Source organism: Magnolia sinica, chromosome 13 (assembly GCF_029962835.1).
Source record: "Magnolia sinica isolate HGM2019 chromosome 13, MsV1, whole genome shotgun sequence".
Taxonomy (NCBI): domain Eukaryota; kingdom Viridiplantae; phylum Streptophyta; class Magnoliopsida; order Magnoliales; family Magnoliaceae; genus Magnolia; species Magnolia sinica.
The window spans coordinates 58766685-58793009 of NC_080585.1; the positions used below are offsets into that span (position 1 = coordinate 58766685).

General features: G+C 40.1%; 2 long non-coding RNA genes across 6 annotated transcripts; both read right to left on the minus strand.

Annotated features, from left to right (window-relative positions):
• Window positions 1-1931: 1931 nt before the first annotated feature.
• On the minus strand, window positions 1932-6395 carry LOC131223783 (uncharacterized). Of its 5 annotated transcripts, XR_009160688.1 has the most exons (5): window positions 6087-6395; window positions 4978-5239; window positions 2657-2880; window positions 2243-2340; window positions 1932-2123 (listed from the first exon to the last, which is right to left on the minus strand). It is a non-coding gene; the product is annotated as an uncharacterized LOC131223783 (long non-coding RNA). The 5 variants fall into 5 exon arrangements; XR_009160686.1 differs by lacking the exon at window positions 4978-5239 and having other exon boundaries at window positions 2657-2865; XR_009160689.1 differs by lacking the exon at window positions 4978-5239.
• Window positions 4020-4657, minus strand: LOC131223785 (uncharacterized). The gene is made up of 2 exons (XR_009160691.1): window positions 4350-4657; window positions 4020-4181 (listed from the first exon to the last, which is right to left on the minus strand). It is a non-coding gene; the product is annotated as an uncharacterized LOC131223785 (long non-coding RNA).
• Window positions 6396-26325: the final 19930 nt, after the last annotated feature.

The following is a 26325-nucleotide window of genomic DNA, read 5'->3' on the forward strand; positions in this document are numbered from 1 at the left end:
TTTTAAGTTAGAATTTTTCTGTTTTATTTCTAGAAACTAACCCGTTTTCCTGTTTTGTAGGATCCTACATAAACTTCTAATTTGGTAATCCCTTTCTAATTTCTCTACTTTTTCTATTTTTAGAATTAGGGTTTTAGTTTTAAAATTTTTCTAATTCTAGGCTTTCTTTTTTAGAAATTTTCTATTTTCTAATTTTAGAAATAGATTTTTCCTTTAAGTAACTTTTTATTTTCTAGTTTTAGAAAATTTTCCTTTTTTAGAAACTAACATTACTTTCTAAATTAGGATTAGGTTTCTATTTTATAAACTTTCTAATTCTAGAATTCTTTTAATTTTAGAAATTAACTTAGCTTCTAGGTTTATGAAACTTTCCTTTTTTGGAACTTTTTCTTTTAGAAACTAGTTTACTTTCTAGTTTAAATTTTAGGAACTTTCTATTCTTAGACTTTCTATTTTTAAAAACCAACTTGTTTTGGTTTGTTTTGCAGGTTTTTTAACTTATGGACCCCAATTTGGTAACTTCTTTCTAACCCTCTCTTTCTTACTAGATTTTTATTTCCTTTGTTAGGTTTAGAATCTGTGATTGAGGGCTGCGAGTATTTCATGCCCAAGTGGGCTCGTGACAACACTCGACGTCTCTTGACTGAAGGAGGATTGGTTGAGGGGTTGACTATCTATCGCAGGAATAGACACCACTCGAAATCCCTTGAGTTAATTGAAGTGACGGCTGAAAACCAACCTCTTCTACCCTAACCTAGGGTGGAGGACGTCTAGGATGAGAATGAGGTGCATCAAGCACCGCACAAAAAAAATTTCCAAGGTCGTTACACAATCGGTGGGGTGAGCATGCCCTCATGCATGGTTTTTCCAGAGAATACAAGACACATGGATATTAAGTCAGGGGTGATCCAACTCATTCCTAAATTTCATGGGCTTGAGTTAGAAAATTCATATTTACATCTGAAAGAGTTTGATGAGATTATAACTACTTTATACTTTCTTAACGTGTCTGATGACATGGTCAGGTTGAAACTCTTTCCCTTTTTTTTTGAAAGAGAAAGCTAAGATGTGGTTACATTCACTACATCCTCGATCTATTGGCAGATGAAATGACATGACAAGGGAGTTCAAAAAGTAAAATATTGATGTTAATTAAAGAAGAAGAAGAAGATAACTGCATGATTACACCTTGCAGAATCTGTTTCTTTGATATATGGATACTGAAGGCAGTTGGTGTTTGTTTGCTATTTTTCAACAGAGACGCAATCATATATTTGTGATGGTGAGGATGTGAAACTTGTGCACCCAAGGAAATACATTAATCCAAAATGAACATTGTTAAGACTGATTAAAATGCGAAGAGAAACATATGATCTTCAATCCAGGGTTTTAAATAGTATTCTCCATGCAGTTTGTAGAGGTCAGGCCATGTCACTACAAGAAAAGGGGGCTTTAGCCTCGGTTCAAAACAGTGGCTAAAAATGTTAAAAACTGAGGCTAAAGCCTTTAGCCTCAGTTTTGCCTCAGTTATCCAAACCGAGGTTGAAACCCCCGTGGCTAAAGGCTTTAGCCTCAGTTTTAGCAACCGAGGCTAAAATGACTTTTATAGCCTCAGTTCTTCAAGTGAGGCTAAAAGAACCTTTTTAGCTTCAGTTTTCTCGAAATGAGGCTAAATCAAAATTTTAGCCTCTATTGTTTCCAACTGAGACTAAATCTAAGTGTTAGCCTCAATTGCCTCCAACCGAAGCTAAATCTATTTTTAACCTCGGTTCTCAACAACCGAGGCTAAATCCTTTAACCACGGGAATTTCAGCCTTGGTTATCAACAACCGAGGCTAAATTCAAGCCTCAGTTACAAATTGAGGCTAAAAATGTTTTTTTTTTTTTTAAATATTTATTTAAACTACTAATCCATTCATTCAATCCACTCATGAAACAATCAATCATGAAAGCCACAATACCAACAAAACAGTTTACAACAGTCTATTTAAAGTTTAACTTAATCAAACTGTTACACAACATTAAGTTCTACAAATAATACAAATTCATGGTTGCGTCCGTCATCACCGGTGCCGTTGTGCTTGGCAGACCCTGAGATAACATTGCCCGTCCATCTTCTTCTGCTGTTAACATTAAAGAATAGCTTTAAGATGAAGGAATAACAAACTAGGAAATAAACATATGGGTACAAAAGAAAAATAATACTGTTTTCATGAAGAAGAAAAAAGGTTATCTTGCTCACCATTATTTTTCTGAGACTATTGTTTGAAGAGGCAGAGAACTTTCAACTTCATTAAGACCGAAATTCCTTTCAGCAACAACCTTCGACATTCCAAACATCTGAAATGGGACAAAAGACCATCTGGTAAATAAATACATATACAAATGTACCATGTAATTTGGATTTCGGATCATTTTCAACTGATGATAACCAATAGCTAGGATAGTCTGACACCACTATGATTTTCCAGCCCAGCTCCCCACATCCATAACAGGGTCAGCAATTATGAGGATTGGGATACATGGATGACGTGCTTCCTGTGGATATAGTTTGGTATACTGTCAAGCACGCTGGAGTCTATCAAGTGTTATCTTCAGTTTCTTTTGTTGACATTTGGCTCCCCAATTCAAGTTCTAGTTCAAGTGTTTGCCTAACCTTTTGAATGGTCTTCGTAAAGCGTGTCTTGTGTTTGTCCATGGAAGCATGAACAAATTCATCAATGTGATCCCTTAGATCAGCCAAGAAACTAGCTTCCTCTGATTTCTTCTTTCGACAAGAGGTAGCGCGGTGTGGCTTCTAACAGATGACGACTGCGATTGAGATTGAGCTTGCTGAGATTCCATCACGAACAACACGATCTTATCCTACCACATGGAAATCTGTCACCTCAACAACTCAGAAAGGTACAATCTTAATCTTATGTCTATCAGTTTCTAATAGATCAGGCCTGGAAAACTAGACATGCTAATACATCCATACAACAGTCAAACATTAGCATTTTAATGAGAGTCCAGGATCAATCTGTTAAGAGGAATGATCTTCATGGTGGCAGCCACCCGAATAAGCCTCATTTTTTGGCATGAAGCAACACTTCCTGCTGCCTCAGACCACATTCCCATCAAATTTCCTACTAACAACTAAAATAAGACTGTTTAAATCATAAAAATCAAAATCAACAACAAAATAAAGATACAAAATTATCCTCCAAAAACCAGCAGTCATCAGTCATTTCTAAACCACACCCGCCAAACTTGCAAATTTCCAACTAGGAATATTTTCTTTTTAAAAGTAATGGTTTTACTGAAAGAAACTGAAATGACCAAAAGAATTACACGACATTCAACTAATTACAAAATAGATCCAACTCACTCCCAACAGTAAAGATTGAAACCCATTCCTTCAAAAACCATGGATGCACTCCCACAAAGATTACGAAAACAACGATTGTTTCACTCCCCCCATAAAGCCCAGGTACTAGTCAATAAGGCCAACCTCCAACATCTCCTACCATTCTTCCCAAACCCACACCCATGCCATGAGTGAAGAAGCCTCCGCTGATTCCGGCATCACCCACGACACCCCAAAGAGATTCTAGAAGTTCAACCATATTTCCCTCACAAATGGACAATGGATAAATAGATGGTCGATGGATTCCTCATTTTTCATACAAAGTAAGAAAATAATGGTGATTGTCATCCTCCTTTTTTGAAGATCACCCCACCAACCAGGCCAGTGCGGGCCACCTTGGGAGGGGCCCGTAGGATCACAAAGAGAATGTGTGCGCAACTTCCTTTCCAAAACAAGAAAAGAAAAGAAAAGAGGAGAAGAAAAGAAGATACCGACTACTGATTTTAAAAAATAATTAAAAAAAAACTAAATATCGATTTTCACAACATCTATAAGCAATTCTAAAACAGCATTCACATCAAATTTTCAATTCTCTAACTACACAATCAAGATCAAGTCAAAATAAAAGAAAACCAGAAAATTAAATAAATAAATATCGAAACCTAAAAAATATCAGAACCTCTTCAAACACGTAAATTTCATTTCTCAAAGTTTTTGTTATTTTCCTAAATGGCATTACTGTCAAATTTCTACTTACATAACTCTGAAGTAAAGACGCCATCCAAATCCATCATTAGAATATCAAGATAACTAAATTTCCAACCTTCAAGTCCTGATTCCAGTCGAAAAGGACACAGAAGTCACAACAGGAAACAACTTACTTGGCTCACATTGGTACAACATACCTTTTGAGTACCATAAATTGGAAATAAAATTTAAAGAAAGCAAGACTTGTCTTATGCCACTGGAAGGAGTTTACCACAAGTCAAAAGAGCCCTACTTGGCATTATGTGGGTAACCATTGGAGCTCAATTTGGCATGTTGATGAGGATTCTTTTGAGCTTTTATGAAGCTGCTTCATTCAATCTCTAACATTCATCAAATAGCCAAAATGCAATTGTTCAATCTATTTAAGTTTGGATCCAGTCCAGGACCTTCTCACTTGGCTGACACACTTGCTGGTCAAACTATAACTCAATGCCAACACGGACTGACACATCAGCCACTTTTGTTGTAACAGGAATTGTTTGATAACCATGATGAAGAAGAATACTTTCCAACAAAGAGCTACCAGTTAACAGCCAAGAAACTCACCTCCATCGTGACGTGGCAAGCCAAAAGTTGATAAGGCATGTACTTATAGCCATTGCAAAAAGAAAAAAGAAAAAGATACATTGTAAGCATACCCCATGTATTTATTAAGGTGAAGAGATGTCATGGTTGGCTGATGACAAACTCTTGACCCATTTTGAATCACTCAAACTTGAAAACATAGAAACAGTAAGTGTTTTCTTTGAAACAGTAAGCATACCCCGGGATTATATAATTCCCTGAACATTGTATGAGGACTGTAGAAAACATACATGGAACTGAAAGATCAAATCCAAAAATAAACACATCCAGCTCACCTGTCGAGTTCTTCCTTCATCGCAGGGTCTAGTTCATCATCAATATCGACATCCTCATAATTTTTTTTAATTTATTGTCCATTTATAGTGGGGTCCTTATCTTCATTGGTGAAATTATTACTATAAGGAACTAAATAGGTGAAATTATACATGGGTCAGTGATCCGAACCGATGAAGATAAGGACCCCACTATAAATAAGTATCATGACATCAACAAGCATCCCAAAAGGCTAATTCCTGCAACCAGATATTGGAGCTAAACCTACAATACAGCAGTAGTAAATCATTCAAATACAGTGAAAATTTAAAACATTACTCAAATCCTCACTACATTTTCTTAAACTTGGAAATCACATTATAAATTTTGCTATTTCTATGATCTTTTGTTTTCCGTCAAAACAAATAAAATAGTAAAGATTCATATATCCCACCAAAAACAAGACCAAAAAATGATAAATATTCCATCAAAGAAGATCTGAAGCTAAATTCCAAGCAAAAACAGAGAAAAAAAAAAAACCCTAATTCAACTGTGGAAATCAGCAATTTTCGAACACAAAATCCTCCAAACCCACGCTTTCTTAAACCATTACTAGACATTATCTTTCCAAAAATAGGAACTGCATTAAAATTTCCCAAACTCCCGCAAAATCCATTGAAATCTCGGCATTTGAATCCTCTCAAAACCGAGAAGGAAAAAAACAAAAATAAAAAGCAAGTGCAGATCCGCATTTAAGTTCTCAAATTGAAAGAATCTCCTTTAAAAACGAGCAAACCAAAAGAAACGTTTCACAAAACCCGAACCGGAGAGCAGAAACCCCGATTCAGGAGCTGAAACCCTCAAATCAGATCTCAAAAGTTAGAGAATCTCCACAGATAAGGGATTCTGGGCTAAAATCCGATTAGAAAAGACAATTATTTGAAAGAAACATCTCAAAAACAAAATTCTGAGAGCGGAATCGCCGGTTCCAAAGCTATAAGCGGAAATTTTTCAGAAAATGCTCCAAACCGGTTCAGATCCACATTTAAAGATGTCAAAACGCGAGGAATCTCTCCCAAAAAGAGATCCAGAGGTAAATTTCGAGCAAAAACGACGAGAATGTGAAAGATACCTCTCAGAAAAGAAAATCCGAGAGCTGGAACATCGATTCCGGAGCGGGATCTGCGGCAGAAATCCTTCAAGAACGAAGATCACAGGCTCTAAAAGAGGAAAGGTTAGAGAGAGAGAGGGAAAAGGGAGAAGATTTTTCTAATTATAGGACGTCCTTTTCAGGTTAGCGTTTTTTCTAGGGTTTGAGCAGTGGGATGTTGAGAAGCGGTGGACTCTCTCTCTCTCACTCTCTCTCTAGAGAGGAGATTCGAAGCTTCCAGCGATTTTGATTTCTCAATGCCGCCCTCTGTCGTTTCTTTCTTCCGGTGCTTTATATGTCCGTTTTTTGCCTCAGTTCTCATGAAAGGTGGACTTTCTGCCACGGTTCAGGCAACTGAAGCTAAAAGGTGGCTTTTTTTTGCCTCCGTTCCTATGCAAGTGAGGCTAAAAGGTGAAATTTTTGCCTCAGTTCTATGCAAGTGAGGCTAAAAGGTTCCGCCCCGGTTCGTATGTAACTGTCAGGAAAAGGAGAGACATAAGAGGCTAAGAAGGGGTAAGAGGCCCACCCCATTACATGATTAGAGATGTATTGGGCCCACCCAATTTCTGATTAGTTCTGTTTTCTCTCATATTATTATGCAAAATGATAATCTTTTAGCCTCATTTTCTCACCAACCGAGGCAAAAGGGTAGACTTTTAGTCTCAGTTTTCAACAACTAAGGCAAAAGAGCAGACTTTTAGTCTCAGTTTTCAACAACTAAGGCAAAAGGGCAGACTTTTGGCCTCAATTCCTCATCAACTGAGGCAAAAGGGCAGACTTTTGGCCTCAGTTTCTCACCAACTGAAGCAAAAGGGCAGACTTTTAGCCTCAATTTCTCAACAACCGAGGCAAAAAGGCAGACTTTTAGCCTCCGTTGCTCACCAACCGAGGCAAAATGACAGACTTTTAGTCTCAATTTTCAACAACCGAGGCAAAAGGGCAAACTTTTTTGCCTCAATTTCTCACCAACCGCGGTAAAAAGACAAACTTTTAGCCTCGATTGCTCACCAACCGAGGCAAAAGGGTAGACTTTTGGCCTCAATTTTCAACAACCGAGGCAAAAGGGCAGACTTTTGGCCTCAACTGCTCACCAACCGAGGCAAAAGGGCAAACTTTTGACCTCAGTTTCTCACCAACTGAAATAAAATGGCAAACTTTTAGCCTCAGTTTCTCAACAACCGAGGCAAAAAGGCAGACTTTTAGGCTCAGTTACTCACCAACCGAAGCAAAAGGGCAGACTTTTAACCTCAGTTTCTCACCAACTGAGGCAAAAGGGCAAACTTTTGGCCTCAATTTCTCATCAACCAAGGCAAAAGAGCAGATTTTTGGCCTCAGTTCTCAATAACCGAGGCAAAATGACAGACTTTTAGCCTCAGTTGCTCACAGGCAAAAGGGCAAACTTTTTACCTTGATTGCTCACCAACCGAGGCAAAAGGGCAGACTTTTGGCCTCAGTTCTCAGCAACCGAGTCAAAAGGGCAGACTTTTAGCCTCAGTTGGTCACCAACCGAGGCAAAAGGGTAGACTTTTGGCCTCAGTTGCTCACTAACCGAGGCAAAAGGGCAGACTTTTGCCTCAGTTTCTAACCAACGATGTATAATGAGGAGTTTATGAATAAAGGCGTCAATGAGGTGTGAGACTACTTTGATAAACTTGCTAAGAACACACAATCATGAGACATCTCCCCTAGACTGAATACTACGTCTAGGCCGACTCATTCCAAGGAAAGGGGTGGAATGTATCTCCTGAAAGAGGATGATGATATTAATGCTAAAGTGGCTAATCTTACCAGAAAACTCGAGGCTATGGAATTAAAGAAGGATAAGGCTAAGGAAATTGTTTGTAGTATTTGTGGTTGCAACATTCACACTAATGAAAATTACCCAACTATATCTGCATGTTAAGAGGTATTGAATAAGCAATCTAATGCCGTAAGCAATTACCAAAGACCTTTCACTGGGCCTACCTCTAACACATACAATCCTGGCTGGAGAAATCATCTAAACTTCAGTAGGAGGAATTGATAAATTGCTACACCTCGAGGTTTCCTAAATCAAATTTCAACTCAAGAGAAACCTCAAGAGGATTCGGTTCTAAAACACTTTCAAAAGCAAGAGCTTTTCAATCAGGGTATGCTACAAGCCTTTCAAGACCTTACAAAAGCGATACAAGGACTTAAGGTTGAAAATACGATTGGGAACAAGGGGAGCTTCCCAGCTCAACCTCTTCCCAATCGTAAACCGCAATATGAAGTTAGCGACCAAAGCTCTTCAAATCAGATGGAGCAGGCTAAATCCATCACCACTCTTAGGAGTGAGAAGATCATTAACAAAACCATTCCGGTGAGGGCTGAAAAGCCTAAGGATCCGGAAGTGGACAAAGAATATGGATCTAGCCATGCCCCACCAGAGTTAGAACCGGAACCTCAAGGGAAGCCGGTTGCTCCATTTTCCCAACGGTTGGTTGCACAAAAAGCTCTCTCTAACTCTCAGGATATTCTAGAGGTGTTGAAACAAGTGAAGGTCAACATTCCTCTACTTGATGCCGTGAAACAAATAGCTTCATATACCAAATTCATAAAAGACTTATGTATGACCAAAAGACGACAGAATATTCAAAAGAAAATCTTCTTGACTTAGAAAGTGAGTGTCATCCTAAAGCAAGATGTGCCGCAGAAATTCAAAGATCCCGGTAGCCCAACCATATCATGTAAAATTGGGGACTATCGAATTGAGCATGCACTTCTTGACTTAGGAGTAAGTGTTAATCTTTTCCCTACTTGGTATACAAACAGTTGGGTTTGGGTGAATTAAAACCCACCCTAATTCAACTACAACTTACTGATTGCTCTGTTTGTGTACCAAGAGGGATAATTGAGGATGTGTTGGTCTAGGTCGATAGATTTTACTAACCTATAGATTTTATCATCCTGGATACCAAACCCATCGGTAACATGAGCACTCAGATTCCTGTCATTCTTGGTCGCTCATTCCTTGCCACCTCAAATGCAATTATTAATTGCAGGAATGGTGTCATGAGTATGTCTTTTGGGAATATGACATTAGAAATGAATATCTTTTTCAACACAGGCAAATGGTTAAAGGATGATGAAGATTTCCACGACATTAACATGATTGATTCTTTCGTGGAAGATAGGACACCCTTTACCTTATCCTCTGACCCTCTATAGATGTGCCTGGCCCACTCCCATGATTTTGATGATGACATGATTAGGGAGACATGTGTCATGCTTGCTGCTGCGCCGGTACTTGAAGTTAACCGCTGGAGGCCATAATTCGAAGAGTTGCCCCAAACTGATGAAGTGCCTCTACCATATAAACTCAAGCCACCGAAGCTTGACTAAAACCTTTGCCCTCTGATTTGAAATATGCATATTTAGGTCAAGATGAGACATACCCGGTGGTGACTTCCGTCCACCTTGAGAAAGAACAAGAGAGTATGCTCATATCTACTCTCATTGAGCATAAGGGAGCCCTTGGATGGATGATTATGTACCTCAAGGGAATTGACCGCTCGATTTGTACTCACCGCATTTATTTTGAGGATAATGTGAAGACCGCTTGGCAATCACAACGTAGACTAAATCCAAACATGAAGGAAGTGGTTAAGGCCGAGGTTCTTAAACTATTGGATGTGGGTATCATAACCCTATATTCGATAGTCAATGGGTGAGTCCAACTCAGGTGGTTCCTAAGAGGTCCGGAATCACCATCGTAGCCAATGCCAATAATGAACTCATGCCAATTAGAGTTACTACTGGTTGGAAAATGTGCATTGACTACAGGAAGTTGAACACTGTCACGAGGAAGGACCACTTTCCTTTACCCTTCATGTAAGACCCGTGTTCTAGCCTATACTATTCCATAGGATTCCGCGGTCCTCTCGGTCGAATTTCGACGACCCACTATCTGTTAACGGCAGTTGCGCGTAACCTTGAGTCGTGTCTCGTATTCCAGAGTCGGCTCAACCCAAGACTTGTACCCTAGCGACCACGCCGTCGCCGCGTATCATGCATCGAGGTGATACCTAGGCTAGGAGATGTGAGCCCGCGTTTATTTCAAGGATAAACGTTGCACGTTGCAATCCCTAGAAAACATCACATCAATCCCATCAATCACATCAATCAAGTACACATCACTCCCATCACTCACACCCATCCCCAAGTACAACCACCCCCCTTAAAGTCAACTCTCTCTCTTACACAAGTACTCCCATCACTCACATCATCTCTCTCATCTCTCTCATTTCCCAAGCAACTCCCACGTCCAAGCTCCAGGAGAGAACTTTGTGTGGCCCACCTTCCTACCTCTCATCTCCACCATCCAAAGGCCATCTCGATTGTTGACTCGCACCCCTTAGAGCTCTAGATTGCATTGGCAGAAGAAGGAAGAAGAGATCAAAGGTGGGTGATTTTATTTATTTGATTTGTGATTTGAGGGCAAACATATGTGGGACCCATCTTGATATATTCGTTGTATAGGAAGGGCCCATAATGGCGGGGTCCCTCTCTCTATCTCTCTCTCTCTTTCCCTCTCCTTTTCCTTGAATGATGGCCCACCTTGTGGTGTGTATTTTACCCACATTGTCCATACAGTGAGCCACCCATGCTGTCCATCAAGTGGGCCCACATAGGTGGTGAAATCCCATTATAGCGTGAGTGTGGTGGTATGTGTAGCGGATGCTGCTGCCAGCGTCTAGAGAACGCTGCAGCAAGCAACATCCCAACACTCTTTATAGGGAGGAGTGTGGGACCCACAACATTCCCTACCCATGATGCATGTATTTAATCCACACCATCTACTTTATTTCCTAGATCATTTTAGGCGTTAAGCTAAAAAATGAAGCTCATCCAAATCTCTGGTAGGCCACACCATCAAAAATGATATTTTAATAGTAACAAACTGTTAGGGCCCGCAGTGATGTTTCTGTGTGTTAGAAAATATTGAATATTGGGCTCATTAGACCCTTCATGAGCCAGAGAATCCAGCCAATGGAACAGATTTTCCTAATGTGGGCCCCACCTATAAATATCTTAATTTTTTTAAAATATATATAGATGTAGCTGACAATGTTGCTGTCAGCATCCAGAGGATGCTGCAGCAAGTAGCGTCCTGCTGCTTTGTTACAGGGCAGGGACCTTAGGTCCCAGCCTTAGGCCTCACCATGATGGATGTCGAACATCTCCACCGTACATTTGATGGGCCCCACCTAGATAGTGGGGTGTCCCCAAAAATCAGCCGTTCACGGCACTCTGGTGGTCCACACCACCAAACAGCAGGGATTGAACGTCTACCATTGAAACCCTTTTTGGGTCCCAAAAGTTTTCGAATATGAAATTTGTTTTTCTCTTTATTTAGGTCGGTGTGACCCTATCAACAGATGAGATGGAAGATAAACGTTATGGTGGGCCCCACGTGGTACCCACCTATAAGAGGATTGGCTAGTGTACGAACACACCAGCTATATAACTGCTGTGAAAGACGTCAGCAACTTTCGTCGGTTTGTGATATCCACACTATCCATTGACGGTGTGACCCACCTTAATGTAAACATTTTAGCCATGCTGCCCTCCTGTTTTCTGGATGTGAGACCCACCCACACGTGCTACATGTGTGGGGTGGGGCCCACCTTGGGGTATGTATTGTATTTGCACTACCCAACGTGGGATGGTGCTGGGTACACAGTGATATATGTGTTTTAGCTACGCCAACCATCTGCTGCATGTGGGAGTCCACGTAATGTATGGATATTATCCTCACCGTCCAGATGGGCAGGATGGTGGGACCCACCATGATATATGTGTTTTATCTCCACCATCTAGATTGCTGGATAGTGGGATGGACTGTGGTGTATGTGCTTTATCAATACCGTCTAGTCTATCTGTGGGGCCCACATGTGATGTATGTGCTTCACCCTCATCGTCCACGTGGGACATGGGCCCCCACAACAATGTATGTGCTGTATATCCACGCTGTTCAGACCAGCCGGGCGTGGACCCCACCATGATGTATATCCACATCGTTCAGATGGGACGGGATCCGCCTTGATATATGTATTCTATACACCCACCATCCATCTGGACCGCGTTGTGTGGGCCGACCATGATGTAATTACTTACAGCCACATCGTCCATCTATTTTGTGGGACGGTGGGTCCCTTAATGCATGCGTTCTATATCTAGCCGTCCATCTGTTTGACATGGGGTGTGGATCCCACCAGTAATGTATGTCCTTCATCCCTGCAGTGTAGGACACACCTTGATGTATTTATTCTATATTCATTCCGCCCATTTGTTCGGATCAGTGGGGCCCACATGAAGTGACCCATTTAATGTCTTTGAGGCCCACATGATGCGGCCTGATTTGATGTATATGAGGCCCGTTGGTGCTGCCCATTGATACGGCCCATGGTGATTGTATGAGGCCCTTATGTGAGGTCATGGGTGCACTATATGTTTGGCCCTATGTGGGCCACTCCTTGGGAGCAATGTTGGTTAAATGTCCACATTGATGGGCAATGATGGTTAAACGTCCACATTGTGACCTTCCCTTAAGCCTTTTTAGGTCCATTCTCACTGATTCTGATTGTCGAGGTCGATCCCGATTCCGATTATTGAGGCCGATTTCGATTGTCGAGGCCGAGTTCGATTATTGAGGCTGATTTCGATTGTCGAGGCCGATTCTGATTCCGATTGTAGAGGTCGATTCCGATTATTGAGGTTGGCCGATCCTGATTTCGATTGTCGAGACCGATTTTGATTATTGAGGCCGATTCCGATCGTCGATTGTCGATTCTAATTGTCGAGGCCGATTTTAATTATTGAGGCTGATTTCGATTGTCGATTGTCGAGGCCGATTCTGATTATTGAGGCCGATTCTGATTGTCGAGGCCGAGTCCGATTGTTGAGGCCGATTTCGATTGTCGAGGTTGATTCTGATTTCGATTGTCGAGGCCAATTTTCGATTATTGAGGCCGATTCCGATTATTGAGGCTGATTTCGATTGTCGAGGCCAAGTCAGATTGTCGAGGCCGATTCTGATTCTAATTGTCGAGGCCGATTCCGATTGTCGAGGCCGATTCTGATTATCGAGGCCGATTCCAATTATCGAGGCTAATTATCGAACTGATTTCGATTGCTGAGGGCGATTGTTGAGACCCATTTGATGTATATACGACCTGTAGTTGAGACCCATTGTAATGTGTATTCGTCTTGTGTTTGAGGCTCAATGTGATGTATATGCGGCCCATGTTTGAGGCTTAATGTGATGCATATGTGGCCCTTATTTGAGGCTCGTTGTGATGTGTATTCAGCCGGTGTTTAAGGCCTAATGTGATGTATATGAGGCCTATATGATGAGGCCCACTGTGATTCATTTGAGGGCCAGGTGATGGAGCCTATTGTGATGTATGTTAGGCCCATGAGAAAGGCCCATTGTGATGTGTATTAAGCTCTTAAGTGAGGCCCATGGTGTTGTATATTTGGCCCTTGTGTGAGGCCATGGGTCCACTATATGTTAGGCTTTATGTGGATTATTCTTTGGGGGACAATGTTGGTTAAATGTCCACATTGTCGAGGTCAATTGTCGATGCCGGTTATTGATACCAATTATAAGTATGTGATTGCATAGCATCATGATACATGCCCATACGCATCATCTGCATGTTTGTTATGAGATGTGGTTGACCATTGCATATGTCATTGGGTAGGTTGTTATGAGACTCCCTGATAAGCGGAGGTTATCTCACATGAGCGCACGGTATGTGTAGGATTGATGCATGACTGGATTGTATGACTCATGCATCTTACATTGTGTGTTGAAATTACTGCACGCCCTAGCGACATCAGGGCCGTAGCCTCCACAGCCACATCGTGCTGCCATAGATGGCCCTAAGTGAAAATCCCTAAACCTCTAAGACCAGGAGATGCCCTAACGTCGAGACCGAGTGGATACATGAGCGCCCGAGTACCGAATACCAGGAGGCTACGTCTCCCACTGTGTCGTGGTCGGTTAGGAGGGGGTGTGGCCTTACCTGCCTAAGAGCAGGGGGCATAGCTAGGATGAATTTGACCAGCTCGTGAATTGGTCCACTATTGACATGCCGGGAGATATTGGCTGACTACTGGCCAGGTGAATAGTGAGGTCTCTTCCACTTGCATGGTCGAGCATCAGTGGACGACGATTTGCATGTAGAGTGCACTAGACCCCGGTGATGATCTCAGAGATGAACTGTACTGATATGTGGACTTATTGAGCAGGAGTTGCATACTCATTCATTCATTCACTATCCACTCGGGTTGGTGGTGCGCAACTATTTATTATGTGTACCTTCGCAATGACTAGGATTTCAGTTGAGGCGCGCGACTAACCTGAGATCAGGAGTTTACCACATTGAGTCTGACTATCCAAATTTAAGTATGAGACTGGTTTAGATAGAAGTCCTTTGTATTGGACCCCGTAGCCTGCGATACTACATACTATCATCCCAACTTCACACTCCAGCTTGGTCATTTCATTCGCATTGCATATTGCATTACATCCTCAGCACATAGTATTTGGCTTACTATCTCCGTATTGCATAGCTGATCTACATTGCTTCCTCAGTATATGATATTAGTTTATTATATTTTTACATCGCACAGCCTGGATAAGGTTGATGATATTTATGGGCCTATCAGCATGTTTTCGCATTATTCTAATATTGTATGATTTATGGGCTTGTCAGTATTTCCGTTTACTCCGCTTACTCTGATTACTCTGATATTGCTTACTTGGCACTTACCTTGTGCATACACTTTCACCACCCACTAAGCTTTCTATAAGCTTATGCATGATAGATGCATGTAGGTGGCGTTAGGTTGTAGCAACGTTGAGCTTGGAGCATGCAACGGACTTCTGGAGCTTTGATTTTGATATATGTATTTCCCTTTCAGCATTGTATTCAAATGTTTATATTAGTGGATATGTGATGATGATGTTACCTTTATGATTTGGGTAAACTTGTGGTTATGCTTTTTACAAGATAAATATACGTTTGAAAATCCTCCTTGTAGGATCCCAGGATCGGAACCTGGCGATGGACATTAGGAACTGAGAATAGGTTATTACGGAGGCTATCGACATCGGATTCGGTGATCGAAAATTTGTGAGCCCGGTTTCCGAGTTTGGGGCGTGACACTTCATTGATCAGATCTTGGAAAGGTTAGCTCCTCATTCCTATTACTGTTTCCTTGACGGGTATTGGGGCTACAATCAGATAGATATCGCTCCTGAAGATCAGGAAAAGACTACGTTTACATGTCCCTATGACACCTTTGCTTACCGAAGGATGCCATTCGGACTATGTAATGCCCCTGCCACCTTTCAACGATGTATGATGAGTATCTTTTCTGACATGGTGGGGCAATATTTAGAGGTCTTCATGGATGATTTTTGTCTTCGGTCCATCTTTCAGCGAGTGCTTAGAAAGTCTTAAATGTGTGCTGGAAAGATGTGAAGAAAAGAACTTGGTACTTAATTAGGAGAAGTGTCATTTCATGGTTCATAGGAGAATTGTCCTTGGACATATTATCTCGTCCAAAGGAATCGAGGTGGATAAGGCAAAAATCGATCTTATCTCTAACTTACCTTCACCCAAGAACAGATGGGATGTGCAATCCTTCTTAGGACACGCCGGGTTTTATTGAAGATTCATAAAGGACTTTAGTCTTATCTCTTGTCCTCTATGTAATCTACTTCAAAAGGATGCACCATACGAGTGGACTGAGCCATGTCAGGAAGCTTTCACTAAGCTTAAGGGCATGTTGACTAGTGCACCCATTATACAGCCACTCGACTGGAGCATTCCTTTTGAACTTATATGCGACGCGTCTGATTATGCTCTTGGGGCAGTTCTAGGCCAAAGAAAAGATATGAAACCCTACGTTATTCATTATGCGAGTAAGACTCTAAATGCTGCCCAAGTGAACTACTCGACTACGAAAAAGGAACTCTTGGCCGTAGTGTTCGCTTTGGACAAATTTAAGTCCTACTTGATTGGATCCAAGATCATTATTTACACAGATCACGCGACACTCAAGTATCTTTTGTCTAAGAATGATGTTAAGCCCTACCTGATAAGATGGATCCTCCTACTCCAAAAATTTGACCTAGAAATAAAAGATAAAAAGGGAGTAGAGAACGTAGTGGCTGGCCATCTTTCTCGCCTTAATCCCTCTGATTCCCTTGAGATGACACATATCAATGACATGTTCCCTGACGAATAGTTGGTCAGAGTCTCCCATTCACCTTGGTTCACTGATATCGCTAATTATCTTGCCACGGGTTTCATACCGACACATTATACTGCGCAAGATAAGAAGAAATTTTTCACCAAGGTACGTAACTTTTTATGGGATGATCTATATTTGTTTAAATATTGCCCAGACCAAATCTTAAGGAGATGTGTACTAGATGATGAGCATCAGAGTGTCATCTCCTTCTGTCACTCATAGGCCTGTGGTGGTCACTTTTTTGCTAAAAAGACCACGACTAGGATTCTGCTGTGTGGCTTTTACTGGCCCACTATGTTCAGGGACACGCATGAGTTTTGCAAAGCTTGTGAGCATTGTTAGAAATTGGGAGCGTTGTCCCATCGAAATATGATGCCCTTGAATCCCATTCTTATCATAAAGGCATTTGATTACTGGTGCATCATTTTCATGGGACCATTCCCCCAATCTTTTGGAAATCTATATATTTTGCTCACTGTAGACTACATCACTAAATGGGTCGAAGCGATTCCATGTCGGAATAATGACCATCGCATGGTCATTAAATTCCTCAAAGAGAACATCCTTTCCCGATTCGGAACGCCTCGAGTTATCATTAGTGATGGGGGCTCACATTTTTGTAATAGGCCATTCGAGAGTTTAATGAAGAAATACAGTATCTCTTATAAGGTGAGGAACCCATACTACCCACAGACAAGTGGGCAAGCTGAGATTTCTAATAGGGAGATCAAACACATTTTGGAGAAAATGGTTAACCCTGACCGTAAGGATTGGTCAATCCAATTGACCGATGCCTTATGAGCTTACTGTATTGCTTTTAAAACCCCTATTGGAATGTCTCTCTTTAGACTTGTCTATGGGAAGGCTTGCCACTTGCCTGTGGAGTTGGAACATAGAGCGTATTGGGTGATTAAAATTCTGAATTTCAATCTGGACAACGCTGGCTCGCTACGCAAACTTTAGTTGAATGAACTTAAAGAAATCCGAAATGACGTGTACGAGAACTTAAGAATTTACAAGGACAGGATGAAGGCGTTTCATGACCAACATATTCTACGAAAATCATTCATGCCTAGTCAGAAAGTCCTTTTGTATAATTCTCGATTACATCTCTTTTCAGGTAAGCTTTAATCTCGTTGGATCGGCCCTTTTACCGTTATTAATGTTTATCCTCATGGGGCTGTCGAGATTCGAAATCCAGACAATGGCAATGAGTTTAAAGTGAATGGACATCGACTAAAGCCATTTGTCAAGAAATTTGATGCAGAGGACATGTCCATACCTTTGACTGAGTAGGTTTCTTACTTTCATAGGACTAGGGTAGTTTACTTTATGTTGTTCTAGGTTAATTGGTTTTATGCCATTAGGTTAGTTTGCTTTCTACATTGTTTTAAGATAGTTTGCTTTTATTGGTTTCTCTCTTATGCTGACATACTTTCATGCTGAGATCTTTATGGAAAAGCTTCTTGATACTTTTGTCTAGGTACTATCTTTCCATTACTCCTCTTTTACTTTCGTTGTGCTATGTGCATTGCATACTTATTTCTTTTACACTGAGGACAATGTAGATTTTAGGTTGGGAGTGGGCGATTAGGTGACCTAATCAGTGTTTTCTCGATCTTGAGCAAAAATTATGAAAATTTTTAAATATTTTTTTAAAAATTCTTGTGAATTCGAAGTGATTTTGACGGCCAACGTTGATTTAAAATTATAAGATACGGAGTGTTGGAGATTTACGTCACTTGGATTTAGCTATCTGATAGGTTCCACAGTTGAGTTCAAATTATCAGTCCATGATTAGAAGTTTTAAACATTGATTGAATCATGATTTCACATATCACATCTTGCTTACACATTGAGGTTTTAGTTCGATATGGAAGGATTAACTTGGTAATCACTAAGCATGAAAGGAACCAACTTGAGAAAATTGAAAGGATTGGGAAAATGGTCTTCACCATAGGTTTGCTCCCTATAGGCGAAGGTTCAATTCCCCAAGATTGACATTTGGAAAGGGGTGGGCAATGGTCTTCACCATAGGTTTGCTCCCTATAGGTAAAGATTTGATTTCTCTCCTTAGCATTATTTTTAATGGAAAAATTAAAGGTCGGTGAATGAAAAGATGATCTGTGAGGCAAGTTTTGGGTTTAGATTTTGGTTGTCATGAATTATCTTGTTGGTTACCAATGATATCATGAAATAGAGAAGTGACTCTTAATGTTGAGAAGCCGAGATTATACTATACACCCATGGATCTTAATGTTTAGAAATTTTCTAATTAATGGATTAATACTTTGAACTTGACTATGAAGTTTACCATGCACTTGAGTTCAAGAGAAATTTATGCCCAACATTCATGAATCTTAGAATTCTAGTATCTGGATTATTTTTTCAAAAATCACTCGAGTTTATAGAAATTGTCCTGTAATTCTCAACTTATTTTTCGCATACTTTGCTCAGGACTAGCAAAATGCTGGTTGGGAGTTGTGTTGAGGGTCAAATATTACATATTAGACCTCAATTATTACCTGATTTTACGAACATGATACTGTTTAACAGCCTATTTTAATCGTGTTTGTGATGCAGGGTGTAATTAGGAGTCTGGACTGAAAATGGATGCTAAAAGCATGGATTTGATGCTTATAAATCACCAAGGCAAGGGACGGACTCCAGGGGACCGAGATCAATGATTCTACACGGCCGAGATTGAAGAAAATCATATGTGTCACACTAAAGAGGCCTGTAAGTCGTTCAGAAAGCAAGATCACAGGGTTCCCACTATATGTTTTGCTCAAAACTTTAGATCTGGCCTGGGGACCATAAAGTAACCATACACGTTGAATTTCAGCCATTAGATCCCTGTGGAAGTGGCCCAAAGGACAGATCAGCCCACAAGCCATTGATTTTGGGCCCACCTACTATCTGGATATGCTTCAAAATTGGTCTTGATAGTTTAAATGAGATGAGAAAAAGGATGGATGGATCAGATCTCTCATAACCAGCATAGTGGACTCCACCTTATGTGGGATGTGCATAGTGCACATGTGCACTAGCCGTGCATTGTAATGTCAATGGCAGTCGAATTCCCTTAACCGACAGAATCCCAAAAAAAATGAAAACTTCTGTTTCCTTCTTCCAGCGTTCGCACGGAGGTTTACGGGTGATCATTGTGGGCCACCATTGTGGTCCATATGATGAATCTGGACCGTCCATCAGAATCCCACAGCCCATATTACCAAGGCCTAGGTGACGATATTTGAAGAAATAAAGAGGATGGAATCCCAACTGTTTGAATGTAGGACGGACGGCAGCGAGAAACAACTAGGTGGCCACATCGACGGGAATAAAAAACCGTCCATCTCTGACTGGTTTTTCGAGGAGAGTGCAATGGACGGTGTGGATTTTCCAACATACGTTGATCATGGGCCCACCAACGTCACAATGTAAGTCCTGTTATGTAGGCCCTATTTCAGCGTCCGAAACCGACGGTTTTGGGGTTATTGCATGATCATGGCCATGATCAGATGGCAGATCTGATCCGTTCATCATGAAGGCCACCCCAAATGTCTCAGGGGTCGTTATTACTTTGAGAAGAAAGAAAGGAAAATGGGTTTTTTTGGACCGTTTTCTTGACTGCGTAACAGAGCTTACGCAGGGGAGTTTTCAATTGCGTAAAGGGCATTCTCCACCGCCTCTCCATGCACTGACTCCACTGCTACAGCTGTCCACCGACTCCAGCAATCACTTCCAGCCGACCTTGCTGGTTTTATATAAAGGAGAGGAGAAAAGAAGGAATGACATTCAATTTTCAGCCTTGGATCGTCAGTAAGAGACAGAGAGAAATAGAGAGAAAATTTAGAGTTTTTTTTTATTTGTTTTATTTATTTTTATTATGAGTTTTGATAGATCTAGCCTCCCCATGTCAGGCTAAACCTCTTAGCTAGGGCTAAGAGGTGAAGCTTGTGGCGTGATGGGTAGTACCCTACTGCTTTGATTCATGTTATGAACTGATTTTGATTTTGATTTGATTATAGGAATATTTCTAGTTTTTAATGATTTGTTGCGACTTAAATTATAATAGATCTGCGATGGCTTTAAGTATTCCCTTTCCATTATTTTGATTGTGATGTTAGGAAGCCCAGTTGTCCACCATCGCCCCTTGGACATGATTGGATGATGGAATCCTTCCTAACATTCACACATCTTCCTAATTGGTTGTGAATTAGTTTAATTCTATTGTTTACTTTGTCTCATGAGCATGGTTTTGTGATGGAATCATCTCTAATTCTTATACCTTTCATCTCTTTGAAAACTAGATCGAAGGAAGTTCAGATTGAGTTTTAGTGGTGTATCTTCCAATTGGATAAAGATGGGACTCGAAGTCCATTTGAGTTTATGAATCGAGCGTAGATCTCCCTGATCTCTATAAGTGGATCCTCTGAATCCCTAGTTTCCCACCATTGAATTCCACAAGTTTTAGCGTACTATTTCACCATTATTCCCTCATACTCATCTGATTTAGATTTTATCTTATTCTAGTTCAAGTTCGAGTTACATTCAGAATATGTACAAGGTTCAGTCCCTGTGGATTCGACCTCGGTCTTACCGAGATTATTACTACATCACAACCCTATACTTGGGGTGTGAACATTATGCTGGAATACATTCTTTTTGTCTATGATATTGGATTTCAAATTTGAAGCATGATATTGGATTATGTATTGTTAAATAATTTTTTTTTTTTTTGTGCATTTATGTTTATGTGTATTTTTTTTATAATAAAATGCACAAAATTGAAAATAAAATATTAATAAAAATTAAAAATCAAAAAATAAAAAATTTTGGGATTTTTTGACTAGCCGAGCACGGGCTCGGGCTAACCGAAGATTGCGCGGGTTTGCCTCTTAAAAGGTAAAATCCCCAAATCTATTTCATTTCTCACCTTTTTCCTCGGCTAGCCGGTGCCCCATTTGACCAACCCATTTTCCAAACTCACTTGTAAGTGATTTATTTTCAAATTCCTTCAAGTGTTAAGTGGTCTAATGCTAGATTAACATATTTGGGTAGATTTTTCTTCATTTGAAATCGTTTTTGTCGTGGGTTTTGCTTCAAATCTAATATACTCTTTTTCTTCTCTTTTTCTTTGATATTTTTTTATGCATTCTGAAATGGAATATAGAACCATGAAAACGGTTTGCAAGAATCGCACCAGCTCATCTTCTAGATCAACTCCTCTTGGTGTACAGACCCTACAGTCACCGGAAGATGATCCAGAATATGTTTAAGACTTTCGCACAGGGGATATAATCATAGAAAAACTGTTAATTTAGAGCACATTGTTAGGTTTGGTCTAGTTCCTATTCTTTCTAAAGTTAGATGGGAACACATTTTGAGTTGGGGTGGAATGACTTACTGGTCCAAAGTGCAGGGCTTGTATGCCTCCATATGTGACGTTTCACTTGAGAATCTTACATTCTCGGTTAAATTTGTTGAAGAGACATTCACAATAACACTGCATGTTATTTCTGCATTAATGGATATAGTTGTTGTGGATGATGGAATACCAATAGCCACATTATCAGAGAAGATGTCAAACTCTGAAAAACAAACCATCACTCATAAATTATGTCGCTTCAATGCTGAATGGCGATTGGGTAATACCCTTCTCGTAAATTAAATGCTCCCAAAATACCGCGTCTTACATTGAATTTTTACGTCTAACGTATATCCTCGAGCTGGGAATAAGACTAACCTTACTCCCTTCATGCTTAGAGTTTTTCACTCTGTTATATCAGGTATTCATGTCTATCTGCCTTCCTTAATCTGTTACATCATTATTCAGTTTTGCTTGCATCCCAAGCATGGTTCGATTCCCTTTGCTCATCTCTTGACTTGCATTGCCTTACACTATAACGTTCAAATTCCAATGTATGAGGCACCGGAATCCGAACTCCCATTTAACAATTCTAACCTGAATATGATGAACCTCACTCTCTTCTTGGACAAAGTGAAGAAGAAGAGGAAGCGTAACCTGCTGTAGACACAACCATGGAGGATATTTTTAATGAGTTGGATGATTCAAATGATCTAACTGATTTTGACTACCATCGCTCTCAGTTTGATGAGAGACTATCTGCTTTAGAGGAGAAAGTGGAGTCTTTACACATATTGCATGCTTCATTGGCCCAAACCCAAAAGTCTACAATGAAAACATGAAGAAGTACTTCCATCGCATCAACCGGAGTTTGCGGCTAAATGACCCCTTAATACTTGCTCCTTCCTCTAGGTCGGATTAAGCTAGATTTCTTTATTTTGCAGACTTATACTGGTTATGTACTTAACACTTATTTTGTGCTTGTCTTGATACTTTAGATGCTTTGATGATGTGGTTACTGACACTTGCCTTTTTATTTCATATGGTTAACGATTTCATATGCTTATTCTTATTTTCTTACTACATGCTCCTTCTATTCTTCCTTTGTCAAATTGTGACAAAAGGGGGGAGATGCTAGTAATATGCAATGCTATATAGTATGGGGAGAGAATGTAGGAGAGAATGCATTGATGCTATGTGTATGGAATGCTATATGTGTATTTCACCGTTATGTGTATGAAATGCTATATGTGTATTTCACAGGGGGAGTGCCAGTTGATCATCATCAGTTGGGAGCTAAAGATTACAAGCTTCAAAGACTTCAAGGGCAACTTCTATATGAAAGATGTGTATGATTGCATATTTGTAATACTAAGTGTTTTGTCACGAAATTGACAAAGGGAGAGATTGTTAGTGCTAGGATGCTGAGCATACATAGGTTGTCAAATTTTGTATGACAAACCACTTAAAAGAAGATCTTAAAAGATCGGTCTATGTTCAAGAGAAGATCAAGCACAAAATCAGTTTATGTTCAAGAGAAGATCAAGCTCAAGATCAATCTATGTTCAAGAAATGATCAAGCTCAAGATCGGCTTATGTTCAAGAAAAGATCAAGCTCAAATTTAAGATGAAGTTAAGCCTAAATTTAAGATGAAGTTCAAAACAAAGTTCAAGCCAAGTTGAATCAGATATTTATATATCTCAGGTGGTATAAACCCTAAAAAGACCTTAGGACTAAGTGCTTTAAAAAATGTTTAATCATGGGCTTTTACATTTGTTTTTGCCTAGAATTCGGCTAGCCTAAGCTTCCCCGGCCAGCCCAACTTCAGGCCCGAAGTAAATAACAACTTTTGTTGTAATTCGGTTAGCCCGAGTTTTGGTTCGGCTACCCCGAGCTTGAAATTCGTCCAGCTCGAGAAAGTTTGGGTTAAATTCCAGCAACATCAATTTTTGAAAATCGTAGGAATTCGACCAGCTAAAGGGCAAATTTGACTAGCCAAATTGCATTGTTCAGCCAACTGAAGTTGACCTCTGGCCAGCCAAATTTTGGATAATTCTTATCCCACGTAATCTGAAATCCGTTGAACAGAATCCGTTGAACTTAGGCTAGTTGAAGCCTATCTCGGGCTAGCCGAATTTCTAACTTCTTTGCCTATGAATTGAGTTATTCTCTCATTCCGAATTACACAAGTTAATTATCATAATTCTTCTACAAGAGAAAAAGAAGCTCAAGTTATTAGCAAGCTATTAGTTGATATTTATAATTTATTTAAATAACATTTTTAATTCCCTTTAGTCTCAGATCTTTTAAGTTTAATCTAAGAGAGTAAACTATACTCCTCTTTGAGATCTAAGCGAATTGAATTAAGTAGCTTTTGGGTTTAACAAAATTAAAATCTATAGAACCATAAACCCTTTCTATCTGACTGAACATGGCATCATTTACATTCAAGAAAGAGGTCCTTCTTTACAAGCTTCTGCTACGTCTTCTACGGTTGAAGATAAGTATACCTCATAAAACTCTATTTATGTTTTTCTGAGATCTCCTGTGAAAATCTCAGTTAATGTTTTTTCTAACATATCTTAGTAAAATCTTAGTTTGGGTTTTTATTATGATAGCCCGTGAAAATCACAAGGAACTGTATAAGGTTATTAAGGTGACCCTGTGAAAACCTTTTTATAGTGAAAGCCAAAATTATGGGGGAAGTAATTTTGGGAGTGGAGTAGGTGTGGATGTTTTTAAAGCACCGAACCACTATAATTCGTTGTGCCATGTGTTAAAAGCCTTATTTTTATTTTTTATAGATTGAATGTATTTAATTTCAGTTGTGTGGTGAATGTTGTAATTTTTTGATTTACTCTTGCTAGTTTGAAGTTTTAATTTTAAAGATATTCGTGAAATAAGGTTGTCCTGCCTAAAATTTTAGGTAAAGGTTGTCCTACGAATTATTTAGAATCAAGGTTTCCATACTCAAGCAATTGAGATCTTTGTATTATTTACATATTCACCACTTGTTTCAATTACTTGGCATTGTCCTATTCACCCTTCCTCTAGGACATCGTAAGCTCTCTTTTTCAATCACAAACGACCCACGCTAAAAAATAAAGCATATTTATATAATCCGCTGAAATGTAAGGATAGATGAATCATTTGTTGAAAGCTAAATGAATGATTCAAATTATTGTCATCGGAATATGGCAAATAGATACGATTAGTCGTGGAGGTACGCCCACCTATGGACTTGCAAAGAAATAGGAAGATATAGATAATGGGGGTACCAATGATGGTTGTAGACCCTCCAATGTCGAAGTTAGGCTGGTAGACTCAGATCAAAGGCTTAAATTTGTTTTTTTTTATTTTTATAGCTTACATCTTCTCATTTAGAGTAGCTATACTTATAGGGTTCTTGTGTAGTTCCAAAATTGACGTATCTTCATGGGATCCCTTGGATATGCTAGGAGGTTCCTATTTATATGGGAAACTACCCTTGAAAATATCGCCGAATATGCCTCAGCCAACATGATCTTCGATCGTGATAAACCCAAATCCTTCTTTTCTAAATCCGGGGTGAGATTCTGTTTGAATTTCTCATTCTGCCTCTAGCAATGGTTGACTTGGTCAGCTCGAGATGTTGGGGAGCTTAGGGCCCGAGCTTCTTGCCTTATGGGTCCTTTGCCTGTGTTTGTAGATGTTCCTAGTGAGATGATTCTTTTCCTACCTAGCCACGTCTTCGGACAACTCAGCTCGGGGGCTCATCTCTTCTTTGGGAGAGTTGCTTGTTTTGTCTCCGAGCCCAGTGCTCTAACAGCCCAATATGCCTCGGCTGGCGTGATCTTCGATTGTGATCAACCTGAATCCTTCTTTTCTAGATCTAGGGTGAGATTCTGCCTGAATTTCTCATTCTACCTCTAGCAATGGTTGACTTGGTCAACTTGAGATGTTGGGGAGCTTAAGGCCCGAGCTTCTTGCCTTATGGGTCCTTTACCTGTGTTTGTAGATGTTCCTAGTGAGATGACTATTTTCCTACCCAGCCACGTCTTTGTACTACCCAGAAACTTGTCTTAGAACACTGGTTTCCTCATCTTTAAGGACCTTATCTCATGGTTGGTGGTTCTTCCCATGTGATGGACCAATTCAGTTTTGCCCACAATAGTTGCCCCCCACTTCCGAGCTCGGCCTGTACGAGCTTCAGGAAGTAAGATCTTGAATTAGTCTGGAAGCGCAGGAATTCAAATTTAAATTTTAAATAGCCTAGTCTTTTTTCAAATTTTCAATTGAGCCTAGGTTTATTGTTTGCTAGTAGAGGCAGGAGCTGAAAAATCGACACTTAACGCGAAAGTCAAAAATGCATGATTATTAACACGGGATACGAGGGGATGTACATTTATAGCAGATCGCCATTTGGATTTTAGACAAATCACGGGTTGGAAACTGTCATATGAGTTGTCATGTTATTGTGTGGGCGAATCCCTTACTATCACATCAAGAGGTATGCTAGTCGAAGTGTCACCTCGTGCTCTTGTGCTAACACGTGGTATTATACAGGAGTAAATGCAATG